Here is a 26577-nt window from a genome sequence, read left to right as displayed (position 1 = left end):
ACGTACGGAATTCTTCAGCTGAAATTGCTGAGCGTCTTTGAGGCACTGTAGTACTAGACTAGTATCTCCGTAATCTTACTGACTGTACCTAAGAGGTATATTAGGTACATTCAGCAAAAGAGATATATGTGCCACATAAATATGGAGCAGAATTCTAAACACTACAATAACCTACAGAGCGGTTCATAGCGAGTTCGTGACGTGAACATTTCTATTCACAGGTTTTGCCTATCTCTGCGTCAGAGAGTTCATCTGCGGCTGTCTTAGATTAATGATAAACGAACAAGATGGTGCGTCACATACAAAAAGAAAGCAAAAAACTGTCCGCATTTTGTTAACTGTCAAATCTTTTAAGTTCAACCATTGTACCAATGAATAAAGTGACAAATCTTCTAAACTAACTAATTAAAAATAAAAGCTCAGTGTAGAAGCGGGTGTTATTTGTCACTTCGTTTCTTTTGCACTGACACTCCATCTATTCCGTATTAAAATATCGTTGGAGGCTTTCAAGGCGGCGGCCGCTGAGGCTTGCGAGCAAACAGGAGTGCGGCGCGCTAACAATGAGCAACTCCATCCCGAGATGACGGTAGGGCGACCACGGCTTTTGGTTTATTGAAAAAATCGTAAGCATTCTTTTAGGCTTTATTCTTTCGTTGGTAGGAAAATATTAGTTATACAGCAGGTTTTTTTTCTAATCTATAATTTTTTTTTTTTATATCCATCGTGTTATTATCGAAAGAAAGAATCATACAAGGACATACATAAGGTATAGTAATGGTTCCAAATATAACAAAAATATTATGTAAGTAAACTTATTACATTTTGGGAGATTAAAAAAGGCCGTTAATATTCTGCTATAATATAAATGTTTGAAACCTAGATGGTGACCCTACATTTCTCAAAGGAAAACGTAGTGTCTCCGACCCAACCCTGTCTTGAGTGAAGAGTGTGTTTTAAAAGAAGCCGAGCTATTTCTGGAGTCACTTTAACACTTTCAAGGATAACATACATAATTCATGTATGGAAAATCACTGTAAGCCACTCTCACATTAAATATTACGGCAACTTTTCTTTTTCTGAGTGCCTTTTGCATCTTTTTACGTTAAAATTTTATCCATTTGATTTTGTAGTAGAGACAGCTCAAGCCAGATTATATGTATAAGAGATCATTGACAATGATAATGTAAATCCATGTTCTATTTCTACAGGGTGATAAGTACTACAATTTCCAAAACTTGTAGATCAAAAGTTGTACAGAATGACCCCTTGAGTCACCCCCTTTCGGCTTAGTATACCCTTTTTGCAACACCCTCTAAATTTTTTTATATAACAGACTAGACTTTTATTCTACCAATTCTTCAATTTTAAATGAGAAACAGTCACCCTACTTCAGTTTTGTGGTCCTAGAGTCAACGTCGTCGGTACTGTTTGTATGAGATGAAAGAAGCCTAGGTATTTCTAGACCTTTTCAAGGATCACTGGTTCAATCTCGAGTCCAACGTCAAAGGCGGAACTAGCTGAAGGTTTCAAAACTCACTTCAAACGAGACATTAGGTACATACACACACGACGAAGAGGAAAACTACATACCTACTGTTTCCCCTCTATAGGTATACTAACATTCGCGAGCAATGAAGAATTTCAAGTAACTTAGAACCAAATACTCCTAGACAGAATATTAAAACTAAAAACGTAAAATTTTTGTTCAGATTTTAAATTAATGTTTGAAAAAAAATGGGGTCGTTTGCTGTCGGAATTTTGGAACTCTTTCATTGCTCGTGAGTGTATATTATACTGTGCACTTAATTATCTACATCCAGTGGGGGCAGTGGGGCAGTCAAATGAATTTACCCTTCATGTTCTGTACTAGTATTAGCGTTAGTACATACATTAGCAGTGTTGCAACCTTGTCACAGTTGCAAAATCCCGCTGGCATCCGCGCCTCTCTCATTAAATAGGTTAATGTGACAAAGTTCTCAGTAAATAGCAGAGCAACTCTACGATTTAGGGTGATTTGCACCAAATATTTAAACGTTTTTAAAGATATTGCTGTCTAGCACTGCCACTATATACTTTGAAAGCAAACGAGCAATATAATTAAATACGTTTAAATGTTTGGTGCAAGTCAAATTTACTATGTTAATATTTAGCTTAAAAAAACGCAGTTTAAGGCCGGACATAGGTATATATAGGCTTCAGAAGTCATCATTCACATAATAGAATCATCAGGGAATGAAACCCGAGACTCAGGCCAAGATAAATAGTCGTTGCTTAGCACTAGCTCAAACTAATGCTTAGCCAAGTACGACTTCACCTGAACTAAGTCGAGTTGCAATGAGTCTCTAAAATAGACACTACTTAGCGTTTGCTCGGCTAAGTCACTGGCTTAGAACCTGTTATGTCAAATCTGCGTCAAATGTATATTTATTTATCTGTGGTCATAGTTTCATTCCGTAGTTTTTTAGCAAATTTGGTATAAATGTGGTCTGTGGACAGCCTGAGAGCATAGAATAATAATTTCCTGAGAGTGTGGCAGATGTGACAACTTGGGTATGCTAAGCAAGGGCCAAGTCTTGACAAATGTGAACTCGAACTCGGCTAAGTCAGAGTGCGAACTTACTGGCATAGTCTGTGCTCAAGTAGTGTCTATTTTAGTGAATTCGTGTTCTTAGCATGTGCTTAAGCTAAGACTCCGTCTTAGTTTCGTCTATTTATCTTGGCCTCAGGCTTTGAGGCTCTACCATAACACCACACATGGTATATTGTTGCATAAAAATGTGTGGATACACCCACGCTCCTGTACATAATTGTATATGAAATGAAAGTTAATCCGTTCCGGGTAATGAAATATGGATAAGTATGCAAATATTATTCAGGGTGCGTATAGAAACACTCCAGAGCGTAGAAGTACTGAGCACCACACCCGAATATAAAGAGCTGGGTAAGGCCACGATATGATATTATACTTTATTGTGGAAATCCAGGGATAGAGACCGAATATGCTAAGTCCGACCTAAAGTAAGTATTCTATAGGGTGTTGCAAAATGGTACAATTCTTATGTTTTTAAATCCATTTTTTTTTCTAACGATTTCCTGAATCTCTTATTTTTGGCTCCCTACCAGTTTTCCAACAGCGTTTATAATGAAAAGCGCCTCAGAATCCTTCTTAATGATTCGGTGACAAACAGGAGGCACTGAGGGTTTGTCAGCGTGGTGAAAGGATTAGTCATTCAGAAGAGCGTCTGTCGCTTACTGCCCAGGGTAGGTAGTAGGTATATAAAGTACCTGTATACATGGACAGCATGTAATCAGTGGACAGATTATCTTAATTACATAGATCTACTTGATTGAGTACGGAATACGCGGGAAATTGGGTTTATGATAATAGGATCGCCCATCAAATGCTATATAGATTGCTTCCAGTAAGTAGAACAGACATAATAATCAGATTCTCAGAATAATCAGATAACTGCCAACATGGTTGCTTCATAGTTCGCTGACCAGAATCAAATTGAATAATCCTGAACCGTTTGACCTCTGCTGATATCCGAATGTCCACACTTTATAAGAGAAAAGAAGATCTTTGCAAATACTCGTTTTTCCTCTACTTTCAATAATACACTCACGATCAATTAAAAAGTTGCAGTGTCAATAGCACCTTATTGATCCTATCTAAACGGAAAAGGCTAGCTGAAGCTTAATGACGCCTTCCGTAATACTGAAGTTCATTTAACAGCGCCTCAGAATATTGCAACAAACAAAAACCGTAAATAGTTTGTTCTAATTTTAAATTAAATTGTTTAAAAAAATTGGGGTCATTCACTGCCGGCATTTTGTGAAAAGAAATATTTTCACTGCTCGTGAGTTTCCTACACTTCGTACACAACAAAAATGTTGTTAAAAATAAACGTTTCAAAATTTCTTGCGACAGATAAACTAGCACTAAGCTTTTATCATGTTTCAACACGTAAAGCAATTCCAGCTGAAAGTGATGATCTCGACGCGATGTTCGCATGTTTCAGGGAGGTTACTCTATACTGACGAAATACGAGAGCTGTCGTGCAATTGGCACGTTTAATACAACGATATAGAGTCATGGCTCGCGCGGCACCGCTCCGAAACTTTGTTTTTAGTCTTATAAAGTGATCCCACATAGAGGTGATAAATCTTATACATCTAGCGGCTTGGCCGACGGCCAGCGAGGAAGCAACGAACTAATACTACATTGCTATTGACCTACACATTTATTCTACTTACTATAATGAATTTTTATAAGATTTTGTAAGAACGCTTTATAGGTTCATGAAAAGGCGTTTTTGAAGCTAGTTTATACCGGTGTTAGGTAAATACATTAATAATAAAATGTATTAATATTAACCCAGTCCCTTTATAAATTAGCGATTATTTTGTTCATGGAGAAAAGGACAACTGTACGTAGGCTATGTGGCTAGTACCTAGTGTGAGCTGCACCTGACACACATTAAATGTGGCGGAATATCAGTGTTCCTTATTCTGAAACTCGGTGTTCACAAGTGCATTACATGGTGGTGAAGGCGCCGCGTATGTTTCAACGATCTTGGCCCGGCTCCAGGGGGGTTAACTCTATATGAAGAAAAACGAAGGTTCGGAGAGCCTGCTGAGCGACCCACCATCTCTATATCGTTGTATTAAACGTGCCCATTGTATGACAGCTCTGGCTTGTTCGTTTTTCGTCAGTATAGAGTGACGTCGAACCTCCGTTAACGTTGCGTATCGTCAACTGTCACTGTCAAAATATAAGGCAAAGTTAGTTCCAAAAGTGACATTTGTTTTTTCCATATGTTAGGTGGGATTTCACCAAACGCTAAACGTATTTAGTAGCCTGTCATACGTCTGTCAGTTAGTACAAAATGTATTTAAAATTTGATTTAAATACGTTTAGCGTTTGGTAAAAGTGACCCTTCGTGTAGATTCGAAAATAGTATCGAATCCTATGCTCGCGACACTGGAGAATGAAGAGAAGCAATGAACTATCAGTTATCAAGAAACTGTACCTACCTGCGAAGGCTTTTTCTTAGCGTGTCAAACTCCTATTCATCTTTTGATAGTCGAAGACAGGAGAAAACATAAACATTTTTCGATTTCGTAAAATGCGAAAAATATTACTCGAGGCTCAGAGCTGGACTAGTATTTTTATTAGCCAAGTAATATGATTAAAGAGAAGAACTGTGATTTAAGTGGGTTTACGAATCACCAAGTAAGATTACTCCTAAAAATGGAAATCATGGTTGAACAGTTAAATAAGATTTCTGGAGGTAGTTACGACACTGTAGTGTAGTGACTACTGGTTTCACATAAAAGGTATCATATGCAGTACTCTGAATATCATAATTTTCGTAGAATAGATCTATTCTGACCATTGACGCTTGGGGCTTCGACTAAGAAAGTAGTAAGCGACAAAAGATTCGTGAAGATGAAGACCGTGACGGTCTTATTCATAAAAAGTTACGGGAGACCTATAGGCCTGCTATAAGCAAATGTCCAAAAAACTTTATTCATAAACGATCAATAGCGCTAAAGAACTCTCCAACTGATTCGTAAAACCTTGATATGCTAAAGTTGGCTGGACCCTACTATACACCTTCCGTAAACCTCCTATTGTACAAAAACATGGCGGCCGGTCAACAGCTGTTCTGCTTTATTGACGATTTGACATTTGTTGTGAGTAAATATTTGCTGAAAATAAGTTGCCAAGGTAACGTAAAAATTTAATTATTTTTTTTGTGGGTTTTGGCTTGGCCACTGCGCCTTTAAGCCAACGTAAACTTTTTTAAGTGCCACGCCGTGGCTAACATAGATAATAGAGATTGATAAATGAATGAAAGTTTTCGCTATTTTTGTTTATGGTTTCGTCAGACCGGCAACTTAATAGGGTAAATGTCAAAATGTTTGGTCTGTGAAATCTATTAGCATCACTATAGTTATTGAAGGTTTACGGAACGATTATGAATAGAGATTTTTATGAAACCTCAAATAGGCTTAAAGTGTTCCGTAACTATTGAGCTCAGTAAACCTACTTTAAGGTTCTTTTATGAATAAGACCGTCAGACTGCAAGCTTTCCCAACCAGCACTTATATCGCATTTACAGAACTACCCGCACACACAACCAACGCACGAGAGTCCGTGAAAAATCCATCACAACAACACAAGTGCATTAGAAAGCCGTATGTTGTGAACTTGGAACTTGGCAGAGCCCCAGCGGGAGGCAATGAACTATCAGTTACGAGGAGGTTACTCTAGCTTCACAAAAATGGACGGATAAGTTCTGGCATGCAATAGGTTTGTTTATTGCAATGAAATAGAGTCGTGGTTAGCGCAGCGGCGATCCGAAAGTAAGTTTTTCGTATAATAGAGTGAACCCTTGCTGCGGATGGCAGGCTGGTGAAGATAAAAAGATTACCCGGCTAAGGACTTACAGTATAGTTAAAAGTTTAAAACACTGGGTACCTACGGTATGTTTCTTGAAACTAAATACGATATTTTAAATTGTTTTTTTCTAGTTTGATCATGGAGGAGAGTGTGACTCGTCTATTCTTCGAAGATACAATCCAGCTATGTTTCATGAAACATTCGAGCAATAATAGATGGTGAAATATTTTTACAAATCGGTTAAGCTGTGTTTTTTACAGTTAATCAGTTACAAATACGCAATCTTTCAACCGCACTTACCAGACCTCCACGCAATGTGGCGCCGCCCTAATACCGGTCTAAGCTACCACTATACCTAAGTGAATTATACATAATAATACAGTACTATAGACTGTAGTCTGTACTGTACCAACTACCAAGGACACGCGGCAGACAGCGATGTGTCTCGAGATTGTTTTGTCCGCCTCCAGCCAAGCTGAAAGCTTCATTTCATGAACTTACTTGAAGATTTATCCTTTAGAAAACTTGCTGAAAAATGCGTGTTTACGTGACTAGAGTTTTAAAATAGAGCTTTTCGAATTTGTGAGCATGAGACACTAGGTACATGAAATGTATGGTTACAAATGGTTTTAGTGTGTATAGTAGTGTGAGATGACAACAGCATAAGAATTTCCTTCGACTGTCCCTCGATTTACCGATCCATAATATTGTAAGTGAGTAAAGAAAATCACGAACAAGATCTAGCATTCTGGTTGGTCTGGAGTAAATATTTTCATTTACAGATGATGATTACCCCAGGGCTTACAGGATACTAGTATCAAAAAGACAATAGCCAGTCACGCTGAGTTGCATTGTATTGTATAGTTCATCGCCCCCGTACCAAGATGTGACGCGGGTGACGATATCTGTACACCTTGGTACAGGGGGGTCACTATACATTCTCTATTATGACGAAAAACTATGTTTCGGAGCGCTGCGCGAGCCACGACTCTATCTCGTTTTAGGGCTGATTTTTCAATGATCAGATAAGTGTTATCTGAAGAATAAAAATGTTGCTGTCGCATCTGAATGTTTGTATTAGACAGTGACAGAAACAAATGTATTCCTCAGATAACGTTAATCTGACCATTGAAAAATCAGCCCTTAATCATAAAGATTGCACGACAGCTCTCGTTCGATCGTTTTACGTCAGTATAGAGTAACCCCACAGGAACCATGCTCCGATGGACGGAGACATTGAGATGCGATGTGATATACTTGTGTCTTGTACACAGACTAATTTGCTATGTCTTGTAGCAAGCAGTTTAGGTTACTTTATCCTTATAGTCGGCTAGTACTGGTATTGCCATTGCCAATTTGAAACTTTTTCTTTTGTTTTAGTAATAGACTAGAGTTCTAAACATGAGATATACATTACGTATAGTTACAGCTACTGGTATCATACGATACGATGCCATATCTCACAGACATTTGGCGACGGTGCCCGCCAGCCCGAGACCCTGCGCTATATCATACTTACGTACTATGTATGCACATAATGTACGAGTACATAATCTAATTTATGGAAAAGGGAAATCGATGTATACATATATGTAGATTTTAATGTAGTTAAGTTATTTTTGTATGAAGAACAATAATAAAATACCTAATATATGAAAGGGCATCTAATTTAAATTATTGCTCCTCCAAACTTTCTAATTATTTATAAATAAACATGATGTCGGTACTAATGCGTAAACTGTACCTAAATAGTATAATAATTGTTGTTTAGCCTCTTTGATATACTTCGCGAAGTAAGTGTGTCGGGTCCCTGCCTACACGCATTACGCATGTGTACTTACTACTTTATGTACTATGTACATGTCAGTAATGTATTTACCTACATGAGTCACGTAGAACCTAGGTAGGTACGTTATGATTACATTAGGTAAAAAATATGAGTAAGGTATCAGACATCCTCATATTTTTTTTGACCACGTTAGCCCATTGACTCTAAGGGGTTTATTTGAAATACATATTTCAAAAGAAATCCACACAACAATTTACTCTTCAAAACTTTACATTGACGACTGGATTATGCTACTAAAAAAAACCGTGACCTATAAATTTTGTACGAGGAAACCCCTCTTTCGCAACTAAGTAACTTATATTATTTCCGTAAAGAATAAAAGGCTTTAATATTACAAAACACAGTAAAACTTACCGAAAACGATCGGCTGCCTAGTTTATCGATCCACCATTAGAAAAAAGTATCTTGATCACGGATAATCTGAAAATAAAAATATATATGCTATAGTTATTGGGAAACAAATTCATCAACAAGAACCATACGGTCATATCTTAATTAAAGACATAAAGTACCTACCTACTTGAAGCAGGGCTTATATGAAACTCATTAATTTTAATAGTGCTCTTAATTACAAAAAGAAGCGAACGATGGCTTTTAAAATTTCATGTTCTCTTTCGCAAAAAATCTTTCATTCATTATATTTGTGAAAGAAACCGCTTTTTTTTCTATTTATTGGTTGCGTCTTTGTAGCGTTAATTAAATAGCTTTTAAAATGTAATTAAAAGAGCAAATCTCATGATTTTCCGTCAGTTTCAAGTTTCACTTCAATGCTTTTTATAAGGTACACACGGCAACTCCAAATGGTTGGCAGGGCACACAAACGTAGTGTATGTGTGCACACTAACGTGGTCTATGTGTGCAATAAAGCAGAAATCGGTAAATACACCAGTAACAAACCACACACACACAACAGCACAAACGAGTTTGCGCGTAGGCAAACGCCCTTACACCAGCTGTGACATAAACATATCAACCGGTCGAGTAAGTGAAATAGTTATAAAATTGACTTGAAGCAAAATTTCACAGCTTGTAGCTATACTCTTCGTAGCTCATTGGTAGTATGTTAGACTTATGAAACATAGGTCGTGAGTTCGAGTCCACTGATGGGGTATATTTATTTTACTTTATTTAAATTTAGCGTTAATTTAAACGCTGTTGAGTATAAAATAAATTTATATGAAATTGACAAATGACTACAAGCTGCATAGCTGTCGACTATTTCTCTTCGCAAAAAATATATGATTCGTTCTTCATTTGAGAAGTAAAACCATTCTACCCTCATACAATATGAATAAACGAAATTAGTTTTTAGTTTTAGTGACAATTCACCTCTGCGTCTGCATAGTGATTCACTTTGTGATTTGTCAATTTATAATTAATTTATCTTCGCAGTCACTATGGAAAGTCATTTAACCATGTTCAAAAAGGCGGAGATAATTGTATTATATGAACAAAATATTACAATTAGTGAAATCGCAAGACGTTTAATGATATCGGTAAGTAACATAGAACTGCAAATATAATTTTATTTGACCGTTAGAATATTTGTATTTGTATATGCTAAGTATTTGTATTTTTTGTTTGCAGAGGAGAACTGTTCAATTATGGGTTCACCGATACGCAGATTTGGGACATGTAGACAGTAGTCGTCTATACGGATGCATCACCACGCCATCGAGAAATCGTAGCTGCACATAGCGCTGATCCGTTCTGCAGCACCTGTTCTACGGCCACAACACATAATCTATCCCTACGAACCGTACGGGTTCACTTGCGTGCTGCTGGGTTGCGGTGTCGGAGGCCGACGAAGAAAATTGCTCTAACCGATCAGCATCGTCGAAACAGAGTGCGTTTTGCGACTGACTATTTTAAACTTTGATTGGTGCAACAATGTGGTGATATTTAGTGATGAAAAGTCCTTTAAATCAGACAAGGATGGACGTAAGATATTATGGCGAAAAAGTGGTGAAAATTATAGTTATTGGGGTTAGCTCAGTAATTTTTATTTTTCCATTTGTATAAGACTTTAGTTATTTGGTTAAATACCTACTTATTATTATTTACAATTATCGGTAAGCCAATGTGTTAATGATGTTATTGTTACTGAGGTTGGAATAAGTTATCTTATTTCTAGCTAATTAACATGTTGTTTCATATAACTAATGACTTGCCTATTTACTTTAGTAAAACAGCCAGTCCATCCTTTTCTGATGTTTATTATTATTTAAAACTGCTAATTGAAAATTTTCCTTATTAATATAAACTACAACTATGTTTTAAAACGAAAAACAACAAAAACGTAACATCCTTAATGTTTATGTTACGGCAAGAATAAATTTGGTTATTTTAACACTTAATAACTTGTTTCATTTACTTTCTGTGTTGCTTTTATTCGTATATACTACAATACTATTATTAACCATCTTAAAAAATTAATTAAATCTATAAAAAAAACAAAAAAGGAATATTGTAAGTTCAGTGGGATTTGAACCACCATACCGATAATTGTAAGTCTTGTATCATACCAACTAAGCCATTTAATCTATAACAATGCCTTGCAAAATTTTGCTTCATATCATAAAAACAATGAATCATTGTCACTGGCACAACTACATGCTTACAATATCCATGTGTGGGTTGCCCAGAACTAAATAATTACGTCGACGTCGCCGACACACACATACACTACCTACGTTAGTGTGCCCTGCCAACCATTTAACGTTGCCGTGTGTACGTTTAGATTTTTTAGATATCTTCAGTACAAGATACCTTACTTTGAAAAAATCTGAATGCACCAAAGTACAAGAAACCCCGAAAAATTTCACAAGAAACCTTTGGTTACAAAAAAGTTTACTCAAAAAATGTCATCAGAATGTAATTAATTCACAATAGTGTTGTGCAAGTGTTGCTCTAGTGCTGCGCCGGGCCACCGCTGATTGGGCATCCGTGCCGCGCCCTTCAATCAGAAACAAGGGTCCTGCTTCCACTATACAGGTATAAAATGGGGCGGAATTATTAGTTAGGTATCTACATATTATTCATAATTGTTTTTTTATAATTTAATTACTTATGCGTTATTAGCTATGACAGTAATAGGCTAGGTGGGGTTACGACTTGCAAAAGGGATCTGGTGAATATTATATGCAGATGGCTGTGATAACGTAACGGTACGTTTAAATCAATTCAGCAAAAGTCCTTAGCCTTCCTCATGCGGTCACTACCGTCTACCTACCAAAAGCCTCCCAGAGTTCGTTCCAAGCTCAATTTTACCAGAACATGACCGTACATACAGTGTAGGGTCGTGTCGTAATTAATTGGGTTTCCACATCACTTGGCCATCAAGAGAGAAATATTCACATGGTGGGTAGAAGCTTTGTCTAAATATAGAGTTTTACGTAAACGAGCTTCCATTTTTCTATGCATAAATTTAGGTCATTAGTTGCCGCGTGACGCCAAGAAAAACACACATAATGCGAAAAAAACAAACCTCAAATCAAACAGTTGGGTATGTTGATACAAGCTATTATGTATCCTACAATAAACTACCTCTACAGAACTGGGATAGTAACATACCACCATCATTACAAGTAGCAAAATATGATGATGCATTCTGCGTTTTACTGGGCCACTGGGAAATTATGATTTATTGTATCAAGCTGGATATTGCTTAAGTATTTCATACTTATATCCTAACCTAAGGTGAACCCCACATTGATGTGAGACAATAAGCGTACTATCTTTTAAACCGCGATAAAGATAGAATAAAAAAAACTATATATACCTAACTTATAAATCATATTCAAGTTTCGTAGGTCCGTCATCGCCCACTGTTGGACACTGCTGTCAACACACTGTCTTCGGCCGTCCTCGTCAAAGGTCCAGCGGGCCTGAGGGCGTCCCACGATACTCTTGCCTGACACAAACACAAACATCAAAAATCCTCGACATAACCAACAGTATAACTGGCACGTTAAGCAGAATGTCGGACGGCGGTCACCCAGCTCATCTGCAATGTTAATTCGTCGTGGAGTCGAACGGCCAATAATCACAACTCATCAAGCCATTGAGACATTAGCAGGCTGATCACACCTGAACAGAGAATAATTACAATTACAACGATTACCTCGTTAGCTTCTGTGCAATGCTTGTAATTGTACTCAAATACTGTAACCTACCTATATACATACGTATTGGAAAAGTCGTATTGTCTAATGGCTAGCAGTTTATAACTTGTTGTATTTTATCTAGCTACGTTATACGAGGTATCACCGTTATTAATTTATCTTATACTCAAAATTTACTCTTCATCCTGGTAGTACATACAGTAATAACATAACGTACTCGATTACTAAATGATAAAAAGGCAACAAGACACTTGACTCAAAGTATAAATACCCAAGTGTTAGTATTTGCTAATACAGGTGGCAAAAAAGCAAACATTACGTCGTGACCGTTTGTAGTGTCACCCATTTAGGCAATACCTATTCGTTACTAATATAAGGCGGATCGTCATATTTTGTGCCGTTACTTTCAGCGTGTCTGGTTTATTTACCATTCCTATAGCTGCAAAAAAGTTGTGCGCGTGTATCGATTTATGCATCCGATGAATATTATCTTTCTTACGGTAATAATTCTCTTCGTGTACAATATTGTAGCTTCAGCAAAAAAACATTGCCTAAGAGCATCCTATGCTTTTACTTACTTACTTACTTATGCTGTGAGGCTCATGAAAAAAACTCACTCACTTTCATGCCTCTACCTCACTTTCCTTTCCATGTAATGTGTAAGTGTAATATTTGGAAATGGGTTCACTAATTACGATTATAAAAGGCGATGCGTTGGGCTTTTGTTTAAATATATTTTGCCCATATTGGAAGCGGAATCAGCGGACAGATCATCGACACAGGTAGCGGGCATGTGTTCAGGCAACTTACTGACTAATTTTGCTGCTATCGCTTTCAAACTGACAGCTAGTCTATGCTGCCTGGATTACCTACATTAGGATTTTTCAGGATTGTAGGAGGAATTACGAGTTATTTACTTCTTTGTTTCAGCACCGGGAAGCATTACACTTGCTCATTTTATTATTTAACTTTTTTAAATCTTTTATTTACTATTTTTTTGGGGTGTTTCTGTGTGCGTGAAATAAATGTACTTATTTTCTTTCTTTCTTCTATCTACTGTATCTATGGGGAACAAAAATGCACAAAAATTATCACTGCCAGATTCAAAGCCATAGAGATAGCAGGAAAAGCAGACAATAAGCCTCTGCATCCGTATAAGCAAGAGGCTGACTCAGAGTGTGTTGTCCGCAATGTGACTCATCTACATTGTCGAGAGGTTATAGGTATAGAGGTACGTATTGAACAATGTATCTTGGAGGTAGAAGGACACAGTTTTTGCCTTTTTACAATATACGTGACCGTGAAAAAACGCGGAAAACTTGGTTACAATCACGATCGATCGTAAATCCTTGATTCTAACAACAAACTGAGAAAGGGCCAGAACATACAAACAAACTATTACTTACAAAACTAAGTATTCAGCCCCTGCGTAGGTAAAACAGGCACAAGGCCTAGATCTAATCAGCCATTCCATTCTAATACCCTAACACATTAGCACATGGTAGATAGCGACAATGACTAACATTCTTATCTAAAACTTTTGAAGGCTCTATCCGACTAATGGCTGCACCACTTACACACATCGTTTTGGTGATGGTGACATGACATGTGCGTAAAACCACATGTAATATTAATCATCATCTTCCCAAAATGCTGACTCATATTATGTTGCGCACTGTCGTCGGTAGTTGGTCGCTCTAGCTTACGAAAAACTAAATTTCGAAACACCGGCACCGATTGGCTGAAAACGGCTCTATATCGTTGTAGTAGGCGTACCGATTGGATAAGAGTTGTTGTTGTTGTTGTTAGTTTTTTGTCATGATAGAGTAACCTTCCAGTAAGGAATGTTACCATTTCGTATTTTTTCATAAATTATTTAGTTTTCAAATGTCGAAAAAAAATTACGCCTCTAAATGTAGGTAAAACACATAAGTACTCTTAATATTTCTTACTATTACGGTGTTCAGAGGTACTGTATAAACTTGTGTCGATAATCCAGAGACCACAAGATCATTTCCACACTGACAACGTTCGATTTAGTATCGTGAGAGCAAAAACCGTAATCGGATACATTACAAGGCCCTACGCGGCGCCCTTGATATTTATTTAATTCGAATACTGAGTAACGAAAATTTCCAACAGAGCGGCACTTTTCCTGGCCTTAGGTAAAGGCTTGCGAAACGGCCGTGCGTGAAGGACCTATTTGATAACATTTACTTGGATGATCAAAGGAGTCATATAGGAGATCTCTCTCTAGTAGACCGAGACACAGAAAATTACATGTAACAGGCAGTAGATTCTCGACCTAATAACTGTAATTTACTTTTGATTTACTTTAAGGAATACATAGAAAGACACATATTATTTAAAGATTGAAAGAAAAAGAGATTTCGTATCCCGAAGCTACGTAAGTTAATAGCCTCAACATGGACGATTTAACCGTATCATCGGTCAACTAACCAAACACCGAACATCGAAATTTTAACACAATTATTCAGAAATCCGTATTAAGTTTTAGAAAACGACAATGTACCTGTGAGCCAATCTCCGGCCAAGGTCGACACTCTCTGAATGACGGAAGGTCGCTTGCTTGCGACACCCGCTGACCGACTGCTGTCGATTGTCCCATGGGTTAATATCATCATCATCATCATCATCTGGGCAATATTACTGTGATTACATCTAGCGAGTAGAGTGGAGATACAGCCGAGGATACTGCCCAGAAACTCTACCAATAATGTATTGCGGTGACAAAACTGAATCCTGCTCTTGTATAAATTTGTCACTGACGGCAACTGATGCTAATCTGACTGTGAAATTCATTCGCCACAGTGATAAAACTTAATCCAGGTCTTGTGTTGTCATTTATGTTCGTGACGGTAGGGCGACCACGGCTTTTGGTTTATTGAAAAAAATCGTAAGCATTCTTTTTCGGCTTTATTCTTTTGTTGGTAGGAAAATATTTAGTTAAACAGCAGGTGTTTTCTAATCTATAAATCACTTGGCTTACATTTTTTATATCTGTCGTGTTATCCTCGAAGAAAAAATCATACAAGGACATATCCCAGGTAGCACAAAATTGCTGCTTAAGCGCTGAACAAGTGCTGTATAAGAATACCAATGCTGCAATATAGTATTTAAATTGGCTGTATTATAGCTGTAGTGGCTCTGTTTCAGCCAAAAAGGGCCCCAAATTAACCAGCCTTTGGTATTATAATGGCTGAAAATTGGCTGTGGTTTACGTTAAAAAAGGCTTAATTAAAGCTGCAATAAACTCTTCCTAAACGTTTCATTCTGCTTAAGATTATTATATCCAGCCCTTGTGCAGCTTTTGACGTACGCGGTATCCAATTACAACTTTTTTTGCAGCTTTCCATATGAAAATATTTATTATTTTTAAAATATTTCCAAAGACGTCACGTCATAACAAGAAAAAGAAAGAAGTTGATATTATTTAACAGTGCATCCATTTTGAATAAAATATTGTGTTTGGAGTTACGGTAAGTTGAACCAGTGAATATAATAATAAGTTCAGATTCTGATTGCGAGTGCAACTTTATCGTGTAGTTTATACTAATTTATAACAAATAATTGATGCGCCCTTAGAAGTATTTAAATATATTGAAAGAAATGTGTAAATAAATTTCGAGTGAAAAAGCGTTTTGTAAAATTTTACTTGTAATCATATGAAATAACCTTTTACGACCGTATTTTAAGTTGATAAATAGGTAATATTTGAAATAAATGTGTAGTTTTGCAGAATATTCGATTTAAAATTTGATTCAAAATTATTTTTAAAGGTTAGTTATGGCGTCCATAAAGTTTTCAGCTTAAGTCGTTGAAAAAATATACTGTGATTCTATTTGCTGTAAATAATTCTAATAATCAGCCACAAGCTGCTTATGTTCTGCATAGAATACTTTCATTTACACTTTTAGTTTTTACAAGGTTTTGGGGTACGCAGTTCTAATTATTATTGAGGTATATCGTATTTCAGCAACTACTTTATGCAGCATATCGGGGTTCATAATGGGGTTCCTCTGACAAATAATAAAAACCGTTTCCATTGATTAAATAGGTACTAATGGCGTGTGTAATTATTATGAATATTAAAATAATAATCGATAATGATGTACTCGTAAAAATAATATGTAGCGTGACAACCAATACGTGATAGGCTATTTATTTCTAAACGCTATCAGTAATGTCATTGTCAACTTAGTATAAATTCACATTTTCATTCACAGTGTCAGACATGCAGCAGCATGGCAGCAGCAGCAGCAGCAGCGATCTGCTGACAATATTACCCAAATTCTGCAAGCCAATCAAACATTGCTTCTCAATGTGCTACAAGTCTGTACTTCATCTCATAATAAAAGTATTTATCTTGGTATAATATTGTTTTATTTTAAAATAATTTAATCCAAATAGGTATGTAGAAGAGGTATTAAAAACAATTCACATCCATGTTGAATGGAAACAAATTTAAAGTGCACATCCTTAGGGGCTTAGTATATTCCGATTATAAACGGTTCGTTCAATTTATTGTCATGGATATTACAGAGTATAGGCCAAAATTCCTTTTTTGAACTTTTGAATATTGGCAGCCCATCAATATTTATGTTTAAATTGATAGTACTTGGCACTAATTCCATACTATTCAATATAGTGTGTAGACTGTGAATCAGACTTTGCCAATAATCACCTTCTCCATTTTTTTTTTAATTTATGTGCCTGGCGGTTTTAAGCAATGTCCTTGGATCACTGGGTAAAGCGTTGGGTATCTTTTCATTTATTATCTTTGCTAATTCTTTTAAAGCTACTTGAGTAATATTGTGTTCGACGGCCCACTTTTTAATTTTTTTCTTTAAAATGTAATGTTTTTTCTAACTGCTTCAATTCTCCTTGATTTTCATCATCTGTACTACTAGATGTATACAATTCTTGTGGAGACTGGGTCACAAAAGAACTGGAAGTACTAGGATTTGCAGGAATTATTTGTACGGAATCGTTATTAATATTGTCTCTTCGACCTTGATCAAATGACGATTCTTGTGTTTCTTCTGTGTATCTCCTTGATAATTTTCTTTTTATTGCACCATTTCGTTTTCTTTTTGACCAGGGAATGTCAATAGTTTCTTCTATTTTATTTAACTGTAAGTATCTGTATTAAACAATGAATAATGATTATAACTGCAAGCTACGGACCCCAACATAAATTGATTTACTGATGTTGGGAAGAAAAGCTGCAAAATGGAATCATCAAGAGCAACAAGTTCCATAAGGGTTTACCGGGATGCGATAATCTTTATAATAGTACGCATAAATGACACTATGTTTCTATAAGAATCATAAACCACTTGTAAAATTACACAAATCAGCTTTGCAACCAAGCTGTTATAATATACGACTCGATACGCTTCTACAGCTTCAGGAGTAATAAGATTAAACTTTGAAGTATTTTAAGCAGCTGCGGGCTGTTTAAAGTATTTCTTTTACAGTTTTAACCAGACATCTGGTTATTGGTTTCAAAATAGACCACAAGTAGTGTAATGGCTTGATAAAAGATGCCTTCAAGATGATACATCAGTTTTAGCGTTAGAAAACCACTGGGGCGTACTGTTAACCAGTTGTCTGTATAAAAGAATATGTTTCAGCCATTCAACAGCAAAAAACGTTATAAAACACTAACTATGAACTCGTATGCAGCCCACAGCTTAATAACGTATTTTAGATGAACCTTTTACCAACCATTAAGTTATTAACTTATTTCAAAGCTTTATAACAGCTTATTGAAGGTACGAACACCATTAAACATCTTATATAACACTTTTACACTTAAATAAGAGGCAGGTTCGACATCTAATCAGCCAGTGTGCTACCTGGGATGTACATATAGTAATGGTTCCAAATACAACAAAAATATTATGTAAGTAAACTTATTACATTTTGGGAGACCGTTAATATTCTGATATAATATTAATGTTTGAAACCTAGATGGTGACCCTACATTTCTTAAAGGAAAACGTAGTGTCTCCGACACAACCCTGTCTTGAGTGAAGAGTGTGTTTTAAAAGAAGCCGAGCTATTTCTGGAGTCACTTTAACACTTTCAAGGATTACATACATAATTCATGTATGGAAAATCACTGTAAGCCACTCTCACATTAAATATTACGGAAACTTTTTCTTTTTCTGAGTGCCTTTTGCATCTTTTTACGTTAAAATTTTATCCATTTGATTTTGTAGTAGAGACAGCTCAAGCCAGATTATATAAGAGATTATTGAAAATGTAAATCTATGTTCTATTTCTATATATATTTGTGTCATACAATAAGATTATCGCGCAAATGTATTACCTCATTTTTTTTATATAATAGACTAGAGTCTTATCCTACCAATTCTTCAATTTTAAAATAAAAACCACACACAAACAGTCACCCTACTTTACTTTTGTGGTCCTAGAGTCAACGTCGTCGGTACTGTTTGTATGAGATGAAAGAAGCCTAGGTATTTCTAGACCTTTTCAAGGATCACTGGTTCAATCTCGAGTCCAACGTCAAAGGCGGAACTAGCTGAAGGTTTCAAAACTCTCACTTCAAACGAGACATTAGGTACATACACACACGACGACGGGGAAAACTACATACCTACTGTTTCCCCTCTATAGGTATGCTAAAACTCGCGAGCAATGAAGAATTTCCAGTGACTTAGCACCAAATTACTCCTAGACAAAAGACTAGCTTAATGACTGAAATATTGAAGTACATTTAACAGCTCCTCAGAATATTACCAACTGAAAACGTAAAATTTTTGTTCAGATTTTAAATTAAATGTTTGAAAAAAAATGGGGTCGTTTGCTGTCGGCATTTTGGAACTCTTTCATTGCTCGTAAGTGTATATTACTATATTATACTGTGCACTTAATTATCTACATCCAGTGGGAGCAGTGGGGCAGTCAAATGAATTTACCCTTCATGTTCTGTACTAGTATTAGTGTTAGTATTAGTACATACATTAGCAGAGTTGCAACCTTGTCACAGTTGCAAAATCCCGCTGGCATCCGCGCCTCTCTCATTAAATAGGTTAATGTGACAAAGTTCTCAGTAAATAGCAGAGCAACTCTACGATTTAGGGTGATTTGCACCAAATATTTAAACGTTTTTAAAGATATTGCTGTCTAGCACTGCTACTATATACTGTGAAAGTAAACGAGCAATATAATTAAATACGTTTAAATGTTTGGTGCAAGTCAACTTTACTATGTTAATATTTAGCTTAAAAAAACGCAGTGTAAGGCCGGACATAGGTAATAGGTACCTATAGGCTTCAGAAGTAGTCATTCACATAATAGTATCATCAGGGAATGAAACCCGAGACTCAGGCTTTGAGGCTCTACCATAACACCACACATGGTATATTGTTGCATAAATGTGTGGATACACCGACGCTCCTGTACAAAATTTCATATGAAATGGAAGTTACCGATATACGGGCAAAGCCTAGTTCGGGGGCCCCTGTTCATTTTGTGATTTTAAATATAAGATGTGCGCAAGAATACTTTTTGTTTTGTAAAATAAGATTTAAATTTTACTTAGGTATTATGTGTTTTATGTGCAAATAAACAATTTTTTTTTACTTTTACTTTACTTTAGTTAATCCGTTCCGGGTAATGAAATATGGATAAGTATGCAAATATTATTCAGGGTGCGTATAGAAACACTCCAGAGCGTAGAAGTACTGAGCACCACACCCGAATATAAAGAGCTGGGTAAGGCCACGATACCATATTATGGTTTATTGTGGAAATCCAGGGATAGAGACCAAATATGCTAAGTCCGACCTATAGTAAGTATTCTATAGGGTGTTACGAAATTATACAATTTTTATGTTTTTAAATTTAAAAACATTTTTTTAGAATGATTTCCTGAATCTCTTATTTTTGGCTGCCTACCAGTTTTCCAACAGCGTCTATAATGAAAAGTGGCTCAGAATTCTTCTTAATGATTCGGTGACAAACACGAGGCACTTGAGAGATTATCAAGGGTTTGTCAGCGGTGTGGTGAAAGGATTAGTCATTCAGAAGAGCGTCAGTCGCTTACTGCCCAGGGTAGGTAGTAGGTATTTAAAGTACCTGTATAGAAATATAAAGTTCCACTCACAAAATACCGACACCAAACGAAACGAATTTTTTCAAAGATTTCATTCAAAATTTAAACGAAATATTATTGTTTTTAGTTGGTAACATCCTGATGCTCTGTTAAACGTACTTCAATGTTGCAGAAGGCTTCATTAAGCTAGCCTTTTCTGTTTAGGAGTAATTTGGTGCTTTTCTCAGTGGAACCTTTTCATTGCCCGTGACTGTACAATCTGTACATGGACAGATTATATTAATTACATAGATCTACTTGATTGAGTACGGAATACGCGGGAAATTGGGTTTATGATAATAGCATCGCCCATCAAATGCTAGATTGATTGCTTCCAGTAAGTAGAACAGACATAATAATCAGATTCTCAGAATAATAATAACTACCATCATGGTTGCTTCATAGTTCGCTGACCAGAATCAAATTGAATAATCCTGAACCGTTTGACCTCCGCTGATACCCGAATGTCCACACTTTATAAGAGAAAAATCTTCGCTAATACTCGTTACTCCTCTACTTTTAATCATATCATCATATCATATCATCATATCATATCACTCACGAGAAATTAAAAAGTTCCAGTGACAATAGCATCAAATTGCTCCTTAGCTAAGCTTAATGACGCCTTCCGCAATATTGAAGTACATTTAACAGCGCATCAGAATATTACCAAACAATAATAAAAATAGTTTGTTCATATTTTAAATTAAATTGTTTCAAAAAATTGGGGTTATTCGCTGCCGGCATTTTGTGAAGTTCCCTTTTCATTTTCACTGTTCGTGAGTGTCCTACACTTCGTACACAAAAAAAATGTTGTTAAAAATAAACGTTTCAAAATTTCTTGCGACAGATAAACCAGCACTAAGCTTTTATCATGTTTCAACACGTAAAGTAATTCCAGCTGAAAGTGATGATCTCGACGCGATGTTCGCATGTTTCAGGGTTACTCTATACAGACGAAAAACGAACAAACGACAGCGGTCGTACAATCGGCACGTTTAATACAACGAGATAGAGTCGTGACTCGCGCAGCGCTCCGAAACTTCGTTTTTCGTTATTGAGTGTGGACCCAGGGAGGTGATAAATCTTACACATCTAGCGGCTTGGCCGACGGCCAGCGAGGAAGCAACGAACTATCCTCTACATTGCTATTGACCTACACATTTATTCTACTTACTATAATGAACTTTTATAAGATTTTGTAAGAACGCTTTCTAGGTTCATGAAAAGGCGTTTTTGAAGCTAGTTTATACCGGTGTTAGGTAAATGCATTAATAATAAAATGTATAGATATTAATATGAACCCAACCCCTTTATAAATTAGCGTGTAGCAGCGTGAGTATGCGACTGGCTAGATTACTGTACCATTGCGAAATATACATTATTATTTTGTTCAAGGAAAAAAGAACATCTGTATGTAGGCTATATATGTGGCTAGTACCTAGTGTGAGCTGCACCTGACACACATTAAATCTGGCGGAATATCAGTGTTTCTTATTCCTGAAACTCGGTGTTCACAAGTGCATTACATGGTGGTGAAGGCGCCGCGTGTGTTCCAACGATCTTGGCGCGACTCCAGCACGCGGGAAACGGAGGAAGCAATGAACTATCAGTTATTAGGAAACTATACCTATCTAAGGATTAGCGACGGCTTTTTCTAAGCATGTCAGTGACTAGAGCTGGTCTAGTAGCGAAGTAGCTTTCATTAGCGAAATAGTGTGATTAATGAGTAAAATATAGTATAACAGACTACTTTTTACCCTGGGATTCTCACAATCGAAGCTTTAAAGTTTGTCATAAGAAAGCAGCACTGCAAACGACCAACAATTCAGAATGCACGATTTTCAGACCGACACAGCAATATCTAATTTCCAGAACTACCCGCACAACCCACGGACGAGAGTCCGTGAAAAATCCATCATAACAACACAAGTGCATTAGAAAGCCGTGTGTTGTGAACTTGGCACTTGGCAGAGCCCCAGCGGGAGGCAATGAACTATCAGTTACGAGGAGGTTACTCTAGCGTGAGAAAAATGGACGGATAAGTTCTGGCATGCGATAGGTTTGTTTATTGCAATGAAATAGAGTCGTGGTTAGCGCAGCAGCGATCCGAAAGTAAGTTTTTCGTATAATAGTGTGAACCCTTGCTGCGGATGGCAGGCTGGTGAAGATAAAAAGATTACCCGGCTAAGGACTTACAGTATAGTTAAAATTTTAAAACACGGGGTAACTACGGTATGTTTTACGTTAAAGACGATCTTTTAAATTGTTTTTTCTAGTTTGATCATGGAGGAGAGTGTGACTCGTCTATTCTTCGAAGATACAATCCAGCTATATTTCATGAAACACTTCATTCGAGCAATAATAGATAGTGAAATATTTTTACAAATCGGTTAAGCTGTGTTTTTTACAGTTAATCAGTTACAAATACGCAATCTTTCAACCGCACTTACCAGACCTCCACGCAATGTGGCGCCGCCCTAATACCGGTCTAAGCTACTACTATACCTAAGTGAATTATACATAATAATACAGTACTATAGACTGTAGTCTGTACTGTACCAACTACCAAGGACACGCGGCAGACAGCGATGTGTCTCGAGATTGTTTTGTCCGCCTCCAGCCAAGCTGAAAGCTTCATTTCATGAACTTACTTGAAGATTTATCCTTTAGAAACTTGCTAAAAAAATGCGTGTTTACGTGACTAGAGTTTTAAAATAAAGCTTTTCGAATTTGTGAGCATGAGACACTAGGTACATGAAATGTATGGTTACAAATGGTTTTAGTGTGTATAGTAGTGTGAGATGACAACAGCATAAGATATCAGAAGGTATTAAAAGATCAATTTCCTGCGACTGTCCCTCGATTTACCGATCCATAATATTGTAAGTGAGTAAAGAAAATCACGAACAAGATCTAGCATTCTGGTTGGTCTGGAGTAAATATTTTCATTTACATATGATGATTACCCCAGGGCTTACAGGATACTAGTATCAAAAAGACAATAGCCAGTCACGCTGAGTTGCATTGTATTGTATAGTTCATCGCCCCCGTACCAAGATGTGACGCGGGTGACGATATCTGTACACCTTGGTACAGGGGGGTCACTATACATTCTCTATTATGACGAAAAACTATGTTTCGGAGCGCTGTGCGAGCCACGACTCTATCTCGTTTTAATCATAAAGATTGCACGACAGCTCTCGTTCGATCGTTTTTCGTCAGTATAGAGTAACCCTCCAGGAACCATGCTCCGATGGACGGAGACATTGAGATGCGATGTGATATACCTACTTGTGTCTTGTACACAGACTAATTTGCTATGTCTTGTAGCAAGCAGTTTAGGTTACTTTATACTTATAGTCGGCTAGTACTGGTAATGCCATTGCCAATTTGATATTTTTTTTGTTTTAGTAATAGACTAGAGTTCTAAACATGAGATATATATTATGTATATGTATAGCCACTGGTATCATACGATACGATGCCATATCTCACAGACATTTGGCGACGGTGCCCGCCAGCCCGAGACCCTGCGCTATATCATACTTACGTACTATGTATGCACATAATGTACGAGTACATAATCTAATTTATGCAAAAGGGAAATCGATGTATATGTAGATTTTAATGTAGTTAAGATATTTTTGTATGAAGAACAATAATAAAATACCTAATTTATGAAAGGGCATCTAATTTAAACCTTTCTAATTATTTATAAATAAACATGATGTCGGTACTAATGCGTAAACTGTACCTAAATAGTATAATAATTGTTGTTTAGCCTCTTTGATATACTTCGCGAAGTAAGTGTGTCGGGTCCCTGCCTACACGCATTACGCATGTGTACTTACTTACTACTTTATGTACTATGTACATGTCAGTAATGTATTTACCTACATGAGTCACGTAGAACGTAGGTACGTTATGATTACATTAGGTAAAAACTATGAGTAAGGTATCAGACATCCTCATATTTTTTTTGACCACGTTAGCCCATTGACTCTAAGGGGTTTATTTGAAATACATATTTCAAAAGAAATCCATACAACTTTTTACTCTTCAAAACTTTACATTGACGACTGGATTAGCTACTAAAAAACCGTGACCTATAAAGTTTGTACGAGGAAACCCCTCTTTTGCAACTAAGTAACTTATACAGGGTGTTGCAAAAAGGGTATACTAAGCCGAAACCTACATGTGCAGCATGGTATATCTAAGCCTGAAACTAAAATCAGAATTTGAAAATTCGCGATTTTTTTTTTCTTTTTCCATAGAAACTTTGTTGGTCACGTTACTTTTTACTATGGGAAAATAATTTTTTCTTTCGCGAATTTCCAAATCTTGATTTCAGATTCGGGCTTAGATATACCATGCTGCGCATGTAGGTTTCGGCTTAGTATACCAATTTTGCAACACCCTGTATTATTTCCGACTAAAGAATAAAAGGCTTTAATATTACAAAACACAGTAAAACTTACCGAAAACGATCGGCTGCCTAGTTTACCGATCCACCATTAGAAAACTGTCTCTTGATCACGGATAATCTGAAAATAAAAATATATATGCTATAATTATTGGGAAACAAATTCTTCATCAACAAGAACCATACGGTCATATCTTAATTAAAAACATAAAGTACCTACTTGAAGCAGGGCTTATATGAAACTCATTAATTTTAATAGTGCTCTTAATTACAAAAAGAAGCGAACGATGGCTTTTAAAATTTCATGTTCTCTTTCGCAAAAAATCTTTCATTCATTATATTTGTGAAAGAAACCGTTTTTTTTCTATTTATTGGTTGCGTCTTTGTAGCGTTAATTAAATAGCTTTAAAAATGTAATTAAAAGAGAAAATCTCATGATTTTCCGTCAGTTTCAAGTTTCAGTTCAATGCTTTTTATAAGGTACGTTTAGATTTTTTTGATATCTTCAGTACAAGATACCTTACTTTGAAAAAATCTTAATGCACCAAAGTACAAGAAAACCCGAAAAATTTCACCAGAAACCTTTGGTTACAAAAAAGTTTACTCAAAAAATGTCATCAGAATGTAATTAATTCACAATAGTGTTGTGCAAGTGTTGCGCCGGGTCACCGCTGATTGGGCATCCGTGCCTCGCCCTTCAATCATCAGAAACAAGGGGCCTGCTTCCACTATACATTTATAAAGTGGGGTAAAATTATTAGTTAAAATTAGTAGTTTATTCTACATATTATTTATAAGCCTCCGCAATTTTAGGCCTAATAATAGGCGATAGTTGGACCAAACATAATGAGGCCTTTACCCAGCAGTGGGACACAAACTATAGGCTGATTAAAAAATAATAATACATATAAATTAGTGTTTAAAATAATTTACTTGTCAGTTATTATGACACTCAAGGAGTCTACACACCAAACCCGCCGACCCGCCGACACAGCCCGGCGGCTTGGTGTCGGCGACTTTGTTTCAAGAATCATGTCAGCGACTCGTACCCGCGCGTGCAAGTCGGCGGCATGGCCGGCGACTTGCGTACGCGCACGCTCAGTTGCCCGCCGACACTCCACGTTCGTACACACTGCAATCACTAACTAAAAAAGTTGTACTGATTTCTTGCCGCCGACTAACTCACCGACACAGCCCCATGACACATGTTGGCGGGTTGGCGGGTTTGGGTCGCCGACACCAAGCCGCCGGGCTGTGTCGGCGGGTCGGCGGGTTTGGTGTGTAGACTCCTTAATATAGGCTCAGTGGGGATACGACTTCCAAAAGGGATTTGGTTAATATTAGATGCAGATCGCATGGCAGTGACAACGGTACGTTTAGATCAATTCAGCAAAAGTCCTTAGCCTTCCTCATGCGGTCACTACCGTCTACCTATTACCTACCAAAAGCCTCCCAAAGTTCGTTCCAAGCTCAATTTAAACAAAGTTTACCAGAACATGACCGTACATACACTGTAGGGTCGTGTCGTAATTAATTGGGTTTCCACATCACTTCGCCATCAAGAGAGAAATATTCACATGGTGGGTAGAAGCTTTGTCTATATATAGAGTTTTACGTAAA

General features: G+C 36.8%; 1 protein-coding gene across 4 annotated transcripts in view; it reads right to left on the bottom strand.

Annotated features, from left to right (window-relative positions):
• LOC105390213 overlaps nucleotides 1-26577 on the bottom strand; it is an 83237-nt gene that overhangs the window by 39509 nt on the left and 17151 nt on the right. For 3 of the 4 annotated variants that reach the window (XM_048633351.1, XM_048633349.1, XM_048633350.1), the window contains exon 2: nucleotides 25013-25078. The gene's annotated coding sequence lies outside the window, so the exon portion shown is untranslated. Of the gene's footprint in view, nucleotides 1-8612; nucleotides 8679-25012; nucleotides 25079-26577 lie in introns of those variants that run through there. The other variant, XM_048633352.1, reaches the window with a different exon arrangement.

This window comes from Plutella xylostella, chromosome 5, assembly GCF_932276165.1.
Source record: "Plutella xylostella chromosome 5, ilPluXylo3.1, whole genome shotgun sequence".
In the NCBI taxonomy this organism is placed as follows: Eukaryota; Metazoa; Arthropoda; class Insecta; order Lepidoptera; family Plutellidae; genus Plutella; species Plutella xylostella.
This window is presented reverse-complemented; position numbering and strand designations above follow the sequence as displayed.